Source organism: Tasmannia lanceolata, unplaced genomic scaffold, assembly GCF_043159265.1.
Source record: "Tasmannia lanceolata isolate RefF3 unplaced genomic scaffold, GAP_Taslan_0.1 ptg000012l, whole genome shotgun sequence".
Classification (NCBI taxonomy): domain Eukaryota; kingdom Viridiplantae; phylum Streptophyta; class Magnoliopsida; order Canellales; family Winteraceae; genus Tasmannia; species Tasmannia lanceolata.
Window position 1 is genome coordinate 18,508,203 of NW_027518689.1, and position 12,066 is coordinate 18,520,268.

General features: G+C 40.0%; 1 long non-coding RNA gene and 1 pseudogene across 2 annotated transcripts in view; one reads left to right on the forward strand and one right to left on the reverse strand.

Moving 5' to 3' along the window:
- Positions 1–564, reverse strand: part of LOC143887677 (uncharacterized) — a 35,726-nt gene extending 35,162 nt beyond the window's left edge. Inside the window, exons 1-2 of one of the 2 annotated variants that reach the window (XR_013254331.1) lie at positions 432–547; positions 17–335 (exon numbers count right to left, since the gene is read on the reverse strand). This is a non-coding gene — a long non-coding RNA (uncharacterized LOC143887677). Of the gene's footprint in view, positions 1–16; positions 336–431 lie in introns of both variants that reach the window. The other variant, XR_013254330.1, reaches the window with a different exon arrangement.
- Positions 565–10,320: 9,756 nt separating this feature from the next.
- On the forward strand, positions 10,321–10,931 carry LOC143888593 (uncharacterized; annotated as a pseudogene).
- The last annotated feature ends 1,135 nt before the right edge of the window (positions 10,932–12,066 follow it).

A 12,066-nucleotide genomic window follows, 5' to 3' on the forward strand; every position in this document is an offset into this window, starting at 1 on the left:
AGTGACATTTACCCACCCTCAAATGGATATTTCCCTCCCCTTTAACAAAAATCGTTAACTTATAAGCCTTTTGGACTTGACGGTGGTCGGTGGCTCCTCCACCACTCTGTATATCCTAACGTTATCTGTTAAGGGGGGTGGGGGGGTGGGGGAATAACCATCAGACATTTACCCAGCCTCCAATGGATATTTTGTGTTTATATTTGTGTTTTCCATTAAATGAAAAAAACAAAACACAAAGATCAGAGGTTGCCTTTCAGTGAATCTTCTGAAAGAGGGGAGAGAAATCAAATCTCTCAAACAAAAAATGACAACTCTCCAAGATTTGCGTGGATCTGCTGAAAGAGGGGAGAGAAATCAAAACCTCAAATGAAAAACATAAATAAAGAAAAAAAAAAGAAGAAAAGAAGGGAGAGGATCAGAGAGAGTACCTGATCGGAGAGGTGGCCGGAGGCGGAGCCGCGGAGAAGAAAGAGACAGATAGAGAGACGGGAGAAAACCCTAACCCTAAGTTCTGTGGGAGCTCTCTCTATTTTGACTCTTTTTTGTTAAAATGAAGAAACCCTAACTTTTACACTTAACTTATTCAATATTCACCCCCTTTTTATTACTCAAGACAGCCCATTTTTATTTTCTTACACTTCCCAGGTAAAAAAAGGGCTGAATAAGGTGAATTTATCATTTCCATTATTCGGTTGCAAAATCTAAGGGGTTGCATTATTCGGTTTTTGTATCGAAAACCGATTTTGAAAAACCGAATTTTTTGGATGGAACCGGCATTTCGGTTATTCGGTTAACCGAATAATTTTCTGCTGGAAACCGAAACCGAAACCGAAACCAATAATCGAAATTTGTGATGATTAATAACCGAAACCGAACCTATACACTTGGAAACCGAACCGAAATAACCAAACAACTTCGGTTCGGTTGGTTATTTCAGTTTAAACCGATTAATGCACACCCCTACTTAAAAACCCTAATCGCATCCCTATAGAAAGGGATGTGATATATTCAACCACCTTCATTTTCCTTGGTCAGCCCCCTCAAGTGTATTCATGGCTACTCTTTTATACTACCAAGGGGTGGTTTGGGTACAAGCAAGCCCCAAGGGCAAAAATGATAAATTCGAATTCACTCCCCTTCTGTTTCAACTAAAGGAAAATGATATTTGTACCTCCATGATTTGATAATTGCACTAATTTGGCTTGTCTTTTCTATCATTTTTCGTCTATTCCTTCTGAAATTTTGCGGGCATATTCTTGGGAGTAGTAACCTCACCTCGTCAGTACTTGGCGAACAAATGTGCAAGACGAGTTAGCGAAAATGTCAAAATGTGGTTGCGATCAAGCATCGAAGCTTAGGGGTGTAAATAAGTAGTGCCAATACCAAGAACTCAGGAGTATTTTGTAATTTTTCAAATTTTGGGGGAAACCAAGAGAAAAGGATGGGATATTGAAATGAAGGTTTCTAAAAGGGTTCTAGAGTCCCTCGGGCTCTGCAAAGGCTTCAAAATATCTGCAAATGGACATTTTCCTGGTTTTTCAGGGTTTTGGCATTTAGGGCTCGGTTCTTTCATAATTTCGGAATTCGGATCACGGACTTTATTCGAGTTCAGGAATTCAATCGATTTCGGGAATTTATTCGATTTTGGGAGCTTAGTGTACGGTCAAAATGAGGTGTCTACAACTTTTAATCACCAGTGATAACTAGTAACTAGGTCTCCTGGAAAATCGAGTATGTGACAAAAATTTTGTTATTTAATATCTCAAAGGCCCTCCGCTGCTCTTTAGATCCCTATTCGATCTAATTAAAACTAACAAATCAAACTTCCAAGGCGTTCGTGTTTGAGAAACTTCGAAGCCGGCGAGGAGTAGATAAGCAGAGATCACTATCTAAGTATTCACTCCAGTTTTCTTATTCTTCATGAATTATATTTTGATCACCAATGATAATCTAGTAGCTAGGCTTCATGTAAATCAGATTAAGGGAGAAATTTTTACTTTATATTGTTCCAAGGCATTCCACCGCACCTTGATCCCTTAATCAGAGCGGGTTTAACTAATATATACATCACTGGCTCAATTTTCGATCTACTATGAATTAGATATTCTAGTTCAAAAAATTTAATTTGGTGGTTCATTATTACAGACTTCATGCTGATTCCTACATAGTCATATGATGCTCCATTCGTTAAGTACCCAGCGAAATACAAGATAAAAGACACTTTAGCTTTTTCTATTTTCTGAACACGCATCGAACACCTATAAAATTTAGGAACAATCATTTAGCGATTCAATCTTTTAGAAAGCATCAAGAAAGAAGTTTAGAGAACTCAAAAAAACATAAATGAAAATATATTGTGCAAAATATATGATAAGTCCTTGTAAGTCATGTTTCGTGCCAAGGTAAGTCGAGTTTAGTTATTGGTTCAATCAATTTTGTTCACATATTAATTCGAGTCGCATGGTAAGTCGAGTTTTCACATAGAGACTGTTATATTTGATCTTAGAGTAAGTCGAGTTTACTCACAAGGTAACTCATGTTTGTTCTCAAGGCAAGTCGTGTTTTGCTTAACAGGTAAGTCGTGTTAAGCCTCAGAAAAAGTGATGTTAGGTCTCGCTGTAAGTCATGTTTGTTTTCAATGTAAAATTTGTTTCTCATCACAAGGTAAGACATGTTACATCTCGAGGTAAGTGATGTTTGGTCTCAGGATAAATTCTATTTGTTTTTAGATTAAAGCGTATTTTGAGTCACATGTAAGTCATGTTTGTCTTAGGATAAGTTACGTTAAGTCTCAAGGTAAGTAATGTTTAGTCTCGCATTAAGTCATGTTTATTCTTTGGGTAAGTCATGTATTTTTTTTCCAGGTAAGTCATGTTTTGCATCACAGGATAAGTTAGGTTTCTCTGGGTAAGTCATGTTTGGTCTTAGGGTAAGTGCGTTTTGCGTCAAAGGATAAGTTATGTTAGGATGAATCATGTTCGGTCTTGGAGTGAGTCATGTTTGTTCTCAAAGGAAGTTGTTGGCCTAGGCGGGTACTGGACCCAGATCGGAGGTTGGCCGCATGGTCCTAGGCCTTGTGCCAGCAATGCCTCCTGGGCTGGACTCTTAATAAAGATAATGGTTGCGCCTTTCCCTTCACCAATTGGTTTTGGGATAGTTGGTAACACCACGATCCTACAAGTCGTATCGGAGCCAAGTCTCAGGTTCGAGTCCCCCCCAGGTCATCGTTGGAGGGGAGGGGGGGGGGGATTGTTGCCTTGTTGGCCTCAGCGGGTACTAGACCCAGATCGGAGGTTGGCCGCGTGGTCCTAGGCCTTGTGCCAGCAATGACCCCTGGTCTGGACTCTTAATAAAGATAATGGTTGCGCCTTTCCCATCACCAATTGGTTTTGGGATAGTTGGTAGCGCCACGATCCTACATAAGTTGAGTTCAATCTCGTGGTTAGGGTAACTTTTCATCACCAGAAAGAGGGTAAAGCTTGTTAATTTCAGCAACTGACTGTACGGCTCATGAAGGATTTTCTTAGCAGCCCTTTTTATTTTGTTTTACTTTACCCAAAAATACTTTAACGACCCCTTGGAAATAAAAATTAAAAATCCCACATATGTAATAAAATGACAAATATTACCCTATCGGAGGGCTGTTTGGTACTCACCTGACACAAGCATGTCTTCACAATAGAGATACTATTGTGGTTGCCTTTGAATTTGGCAAAGCAATTTTGTATGGTGTTTTAATACCGTGTGTATCTCAAGAAGTTGAGTCACTCAGGACTCCTCTATCAAGATTCATCCAAGTAGTTTACGACTAATAGTTTCCTAACTATATGGGAAAAGTCCAATACGTTTTGGAGGGTTATCTTTTGACGTAAAAATACTCTCGTGGATGGCTTGGAGGATATACAACCAAAAAGAAACTAAAATGGTTTCAAGAGTCGAGTTTCACAAAAAAAGATTGGGAAAAGTGGAGGAATTGATTTTGGGGTCTCTCTTTGGCGAGGAGGAAGAAGAAGAAGAAGAAGCAAGGCTATTCTAGGGAGCATTGTTGCTTGGATCCTAGAGGGTGTAGAGATTGTTTTTCTTGTATTCCGGAGAAAGCTTGGGCTTTGTAATCCGGTAAGTCAATTATTTTCCACATAGTGAAATTTTTTGAAGTCTTCTCCCGTGGATGTAGCCACACACATTGTGTGGTGAACCACGTAAATCTTGTGGGCTTTGTTTGTGGTTTGGCTTACACTTTACTTTATTTGTTCTTGCAAATTTACTTCGGATACATTGCCTAGTGTTAATGTTATACCGGAAACACACTTTTGTGTTCGAATTATTAACGGGTCACCGCGGAGGGCTGATTTATGCCCCAATTCCACAACAGATACCACGAGAAGAGAGATGGATGGAAAAATGCTTTTATTACCGTCTTCTCTTTGGACACCTCTCTCACTCTCGAGCCCTTTCTTGTCTCTCTCCACTGCCCTGCTCTCAACTCTCCGTTGAAGTCTACAGAGAAATGTGTTAAATTTTAAAGTGTATTTTTTGAGTAGCTTTATTTTATTTTTATTTTGAGTGTTGTAGTGAGGGCAAATATGTACTTTTGTGTCCATGGGCATGTTGGTCTTTTTGCATAGCGTTTACATGTGTGAGCCACACATGTTTGCTCCATCTTTTCCCAATACCTACCTATTTCAAATTCAAACCTTTACTTGGAACTCCAAACCCACTACTTCCCTAAGCATTTAAGACACCACTTTCCCATACCCACTACCACTTACCTAAGCTATCTTCTCTTTACTTTCCTTGACCAAGCCTAATTCTCATTACTTCACTTTTGTAGAGATTCTCCACCACCTAGACCTTCATTGAAGCTTCATTGAAGCTCTCTTGTGTGCAAGCTTTCCTCTTGAAGCTTTCTTCTTTTTGTGTTCTTTATCTTGTATGTTTTGTTGTTCTCTCATATATTGAAGCACATCTTTATTGGGCATTGTTCTTTTTCTACTTTGGTTGTTGTTCTTGGGCTAGTGTAAACTTTGGTTTCAGTATTTGAGAAGAGGATTTTCTGGTGTTGTGAAATCCGTATTTCTCTATATGGTATCAGAGCCACAAAGGTGGTAGTTGGTACTTGTCAAGATTCCCTTGGTGAAGAAGTTCAATCGGTGCTTTGAAGATGGATATGAGTGGAAGAGTTAGTGGACTCGGCATTGAGTTGCTAAATCAATCAAATTACAAGATATGGAGAACATGTATGGAGTCTTATCTTGTGGGAGAAAATTGATGGGATGTTGTTTGTGGAGATGCAAATGTGGCTCCGGAAGATACACAAGAAAATGGTTATGTGTTGAAGGCATGGAGGATGAAGAATGCTAAGGCCGAATTTCTTTTGAAGCGGTCTATTTCGCATGGCTTGCTTGAGCACATCATTGGGTGTAAATCGGCGAGTAAGATTTGGATTACCCTTGATGGATTGCTAAACAAGAAAAATATGGCTCGTCTACAAATGTTGAAGAATGAGTTGGCAAATACTACACAATGTAGTCTCTCTATTTCTCAATTCTTTTTGAAGATTAAGAATATTTGTTCGGAGATTTCTCTATTGGATCCGGAAGAGTCTATTTCGGAGGCATGAATGAAGCGGTATATTATTCGTGGGTTGAAAAGAGAGTACATTCCATATGTTACGTCGATTCAAGAGTGGGATCGGCAACCTTATTTGGTGGAGTTTGAGAATCTTCTTGCTTCACAAGAGTCTTTAGCTAGACAAATGACGGGTTGTTCAATATCCGGGAGTGAAGGAGAAGCATTATTTTCAAGCAACAAGAAGCCTTCCAACAAATATAAAGAGAAGAAAAATATTACAAGTAAAGGTAGAGATGAAGGAGGATCATCCGTTATGGGTAATGGAAACCGAAAGAGTATCAAGTGTTACAGATGTGGTAAACTTGGGCATATACAAAAGAATTGTCATGTGAAATTGAAGGATGGAAATGTAGCCGAAAATGTTGACGATCCAAAACATGAAGAAGATTGGGGTAGATGTTTCGTGGCGGAAACTACTACGATGGGTGCTTTGGTATCCATCAATTTTGAGGATGATTGGATTGTCGATTCCGGTTGTGGGCATCATCTTACCGGCGACGAATCTAAGTTCTCAAAGTTCCGAAAATATGAAGGCAATGACCCTATCATCACGTCGGACAACACTATACATTCGGTAGAGAAAGAATGGGTCATTGCCATTGGTGGTGCAAATGAGGATCCTATTACACTTAAGAGTGTGTTTCATGTTCCCGGTATGAAGAAGAATCTTTTCTCGGTCGCAAATGCGGTTGATGCGGGAAATTATGTTTTGTTCGGGCTTAAGGAAGTGAAATTTCTTCGGAATATTTCAAGCTTGAAGGCGAATGTTGTCTATACCGGTAAGAGAGTTAAAGATTTGTTTGTTTTATCGACTTCAACTTTATATGTTGATAAAATGAGTACAAATGATGGCGCTTCAATTTGGCATGCTAGATTGGGTCATATTAGCATGGATAAATTGAAGGTCATGGTGATTAAGAATCTAGTGAATGGACTACCAAATTTGAATTCCTTTGGTAGTGAAAAGGTGTGTGAGGGTTGTCAATATGGTAAGGCACATCGCCTTCCATTTGATAAGTCTCTTTCAAGGTGCTAGGCCCCATTGGAGCTTATCTATAGTGATGTAATGGGACCTTGTAGGACACCTTCACTTTCCGGCTTCCGCTATATGTTGTTATTTGTTGATGATTTTACTAGATTCACATGGGTGTATTTTATAAGGGAGAAATCTGATGCATTGTCTAAGCTTGTTGAGTTCAAGAAGACTGTTGAAGGTGTACTTCACAAGAAGATCAAGCGGTTGAGAACCGATAATGGTGGGGAGTTTACTTCAGATGACTTTTCTATATTTTGTCGTGATCATGGTATACAAAGGGATCTCACTTGTGCCTATACGCCTCAACAAAATGGAGTTGCAAAGAGGAAGATTAGGCATCTTGTGGAAACTTGTAAAAGTTGGTTGCATGCAAAGAACTTACCCAAGGTCTTATGGGCGGAAGGTATGGCATGTGCAACTTATGTGATTAATCGGGTGCCTCTTAGTCCGATTAATATGAAGTCTCCTTATGAGTTGATGTTTGGGGTGAAGCCTAGTGTTAAGCATTTCAAGGTTTTTGGTTCAATTTGCTATGTGCATGTGCCGGATGAAAAGAGAACCAAGTTGGATGCTAAGGCGAAGAAGTGTATTTTCATTGGGTATGATGAAAGGAAGAAAGGTTGGAAGTGCATGGATCCTACAGCTCACAAGTCCATTGTTTCAAGAGATGTTGTGTTTGATGAAGTCTCTTCTTATTATGGTTTGGATGGTGATTCCACTAATGGTGTTGGTGTAGAGCACATCCTTGTTGAGTTTGAGCCTCAAGCAACAATGAACTTGCCGGTGACACCAAATGTTCCAATGGAATTTGGGTCTTCCTTTTCTTTGCCGATGGGAGAGCAAGGTGATAGGGGGAGTGATGTTGCATGTCACATTCAATAAGATGAGCAAAATGAAGAAACTAATGAAGAGGAGTGTAGTGTATTACATCTTAGAAGATCAAAAAGAAAGAGTCAAGGCGGCACGGTATCGGGATGAAAACATGGTGAGCACTTATTCTTGTTTTCTTTCAGGTCCATTTGATGATAATGAGTCTTCTTGCTTTGATGAAGCAAAAGCGGTGAGAGAATGGAAGGATGCAATGGATGAAGAGATGAATGCACTTGTGAAAAATGAGACTTGGGATCTTGTTCCTAAGCCTAAAGATGTGAATCCAGTTACATGTATTTGGGTGTACAAATTGAAGCGGAAAGCGGATGGGAGTGTGGATAGATTTAAAGCAAGGTTGGTGGCTATAGGGTTCTCTCAAAAGTATGGAGAGGATTATGAGGAGACCTTTAGTCCCGTTGCCAAGATGACTTCCATTCGAGTTGTGATTTCATTCGCCGCTTGTCATGGTTGGAAATTGTTTCAACTTGATGTGAAAAATGCATTTTTGTATGGTGAGATTGACAAAGACATCTACATGGAGCAACCGCCGGGTTACAATTCAAGTGATCATCCAAATTATGTTTGCAAGCTCAAGAAAGCTCTTTATGGGTTAAAGCAAGCTCCAAGGGCGTGGTATGGTAAGATTGCCGAATACTTGCAATTTTGTGGTTATTTTGCATCTAACTCCGATTCTAGTTTATTTGTGAAGAAAGACAAAGGCCTGCTTGCTTGTCATTGTGCTTCTTTACGTCGACGACATGATAGTTACCGGAAATAATGATGTTGAGGTTGCAAAGCTAAGGGAGGAGAAATTAGGGATGAATCAAAGTAAAAGATCCTCTACTCCTCTTGATCCCAACATAAAGATAAGGCGGGGAGAAGGCAAGCTTCTTCCGGATACACGGCCATATCGTGCTCTTGTGGGTAGTCTCATCTACTTGACTATCACAAGACCCGATATTTCTTTTTCCGTTGGGCTTGTTAGTCGCTATATGCAAGCGCCACGGAAACCACACTTGGAGGCGGCAAAGAGAATTTTGAAGTATGTGAATTCTACCCTTGACTTTGGGTTGCTTTACAAGAAAGGGGTTGATTTTGTGTTGAATGGATTTACCGATGCCAACTATGGAGGGGACTTGGATGATCGGAGATCTACTTCCGGTTATGTGTTTTTGTGTGGATCGGCGGGTGTTTCTTGGTGTAGTAAGAAACAAGACTCGGTGTCTCCTTCAACAACGGAAGCAGAATATAAGGCCGCCGCTCTTGCGTCTCAATAATGTGTTTGATTGCGGCGGTTGATTGAAGATGTCCATTTGCCTATCCACAAGGCGACGACTATTCTTGGTGACAATCAAAGTGCGCTCAAACTTGCCACAAATCCGGTTTGTCATGCAAGAACAAAGCATATTGAGATCGAGCATCATTTCATTCGTGAAAATGTGTTAGATGGTACAATTGGTGTAGCGGAAGTGAGGAGCAAAGAGAACATTGCCGACATCTTTACTAAGTCACTTTCCAAAGGACCATTTGAGCTACTTCGGGATAAGCTTGGAGTAGTTTCCAAAAAATCACTTTAAGGGGGAGTGTTAAATTTTAAAGTGTATTTTTTGGGTAGCTTTATTTTATTTTTATTTTGAGTGTTGCAGTGAGGGCAAATATGTACTTTTGTGTCCATGGGCATGTTGGTCTTTTTGCCTAGCTTGCACATGTGTGAGCCACACATGTTTGCTCCATCTTTTCCCACTAACTATCTATTTCAAATTCAAACCTTTACTTGGAACTCCAAACCCACTACTTTCCTAAGCATTTAAGACACTACTTTCCCATACCCACTACCACTTACCTAAGCTATCTTCTCTTTACTTTCCTTGACCAAGCCTAATTCTCATTACTTCACTTTTGTAGAGATTCTCCACCACCTAGACCTTCATTGAAGCTCTCTTGTGTGCAAGCTTTCCTCTTGAAGCTTTCTTCTTTTTGTGTTCTTTATCTTGTATGTTTTGTTGTTCTCTCATATATTGAAGCACATCTTTTTTGGGCATTGTTCTTCTTCTACTTTGGTTGTTGTTCTTGGGCTAGTGTAAACTTTGGTTTCACAATTTGAGAAGAGGATTTTCCGGTGTTGTGAAATCCGTATTTCTCTATAAAATGGAGCAGTACCCAACATGTTACTCCTTTCCATTGGTAAGTTATACCTCTGATTCTTCATAGTAGATAGATATTTTCTCTTCGAAGAGAGAGAGAGAGAGAGAGAGAGAGAGAGAGAGAGAGAGAGAGAGAGAGAAGAAGAAGAAGAAGAAGCTTGTTGTGTGTGTGTGTGTGAGAATTTTTTGTTGTTGTAGTTCGAAATTGTTTTTATGTTTGTAGAAGAAGAAGAAGAGGGTAGAAGAAGAGAATGGGCTGTAAATTTTGTAGAGGCTGTGGTGATTTCCCTCAGATCCAGGGAACCCAAATGTAAAAGTACACCATCTTTTGGGGAAGTCAGATTTCTTGTGAATCTCATGACCTTTTTCTCTTGTTGTTAGATGGTGATGGAGGGTATATAGATAGATGGATGGGTAGATATATAATAGAGAAGAGTCTAAATAGACCAGAGGAGGGGTTAAGTTCCATAGAGATCTCTCTTTATAGTAATATCTTTAGCACCACCCTGGTTGAAATTCAAATAAATAGTAATTTTATCCATTGTTTCTGCACCAAATCTCTTCACCATTTCCTGTTGTCAGGCTCCTTTTTTGTTGCTATATAGAGTTTCCTTTTTCCTTCCCCTGCTCCTGTGAGAATTGTCTCCGGCGGTTGCAATGCCATTTAGGGCAGGTAATTCTATTTGTGATAACTCGACAGTAGCAATCCATATGGAAATCACACACTTCAAGTTGGTAACAAACACGACAGCGACCTTTTTGTCTGAAATGAAGGTGGTTGCGGTGATACAATGAAGGAGGGTGATATCGTGACCACGCCATCTGAAGAAAACCCGAGAGAGGGAGTTGATTTGTTTAAGATGATACTCGTAAGCAGTTGGGTTGCTAGTGATACGGCTACCCATGAAAGTGAAGAAGACGATTCATTATCCATAGTAACTGAACAAATATTAGATAGGTCTTGTTCTCTTTCCGTGGCTAATGATACTAGTAGCATTGATGCCAAAGAATTGTCAACATTGGAGGGAACATATGAGATTAGTGCATTGACATCTGGGGGCATAAATAAGAGCATGAACAATGTTCAGATTATTTCAAGGATTGGTTTGGGGGAGCTAAGTGTTGACGTCTCACGGGCTCCTGTCAATGGTCTCCTCGATACGCCAACTAGTGAAGGAACAGAGCTAACAGTTGCCGAAGGTGATAATTATTCGAAAACATTAGCAGTTGTTCTTCAGTTGCCTTGAGAGAATAGGACTGGTGGAATTGCCAGTCACTGTGTTTTTGAATTGGAATGTATACCCCTTTGGGGTTGCGTGTCTATATGTGGGAGACAGGTACACATTGCTCCCCCTTCATTTATTAAACTTATAGAGAGTATAATGCTACTCGTGAAGATTTTTTCTTATTCCGCAGGTTGCTAATACAGTCAAGATCGTATGCATTCGGCATTGATCGAAGAGATAGAAAATCTAGAAGAACGATCAGAGGGCTACATCGGGGATTAGCGGTGACAGTGGGAGAAGCTTTCACAAGTTGCTTTCTGAAAGTTGATACCGAGGTATGTGGGAAAGTAGAGGAAGTTTTGGAAGTAAAGTGAATGCTTCTGACATCACCACAGAGCCTGTTGCCCCAGAAACCGTGGGATCTACTGCTGTAGTTTCTGTTCTTTGTTCCTCCCACATTATAATTGCAAACAGTAGAGATTCAAGAGCATTCCTTTGTCGTGGCAAATCACTTGTGCCACTGTCAGTGGATCATAAAATAAGGCATGTGTTCGTGGTTTTTGCATCTTCGTCTAATTTGGAATCGAAACCATACCTCTACAAGAAGCTGATCTCCATTTGTGTGTTTCAGCCAAACGGAGAGGATGAATATGCAAGGATTGAAGCAGCTAGAGGCAAGGTTATTCACTGGAATGGATAACGTGTGCTGTGTGTTTGGTGTTCTCGCAATGTCAAGGTCAATTGGTATGTAGATTCTTCACCATGCTCCCATTATTGTTCTCATTTTATCGTGATATTTTAGATATCGGCTTCACCGAGCTCTATGCCTGTGCGAGGCATTAAATGGTGACTTCCATTTGTCTAGTACATTGGGCCGTTCAGTATAATACTTGGCCAAAAGTACAATTCTTACTGCTTGGGAAATATCATCACAGTATCCACACATATTAATCTGTCATGTTGCTGATTAATTTCTTGTTTTGCTTGCCATTGTCAAATTTCTTGGGAAACGAAATTATGTCAATTTGGGAGGTGCCCCAACCAGAGCTTGTTATCATGAAATTGGTTGGTTATTGTATGTAAGCGCGCGCATGTCGGTATATTATTAGTTCCCCACTCAAGGCTCGACGGTGTATACTGTATACCGTGTGCATAT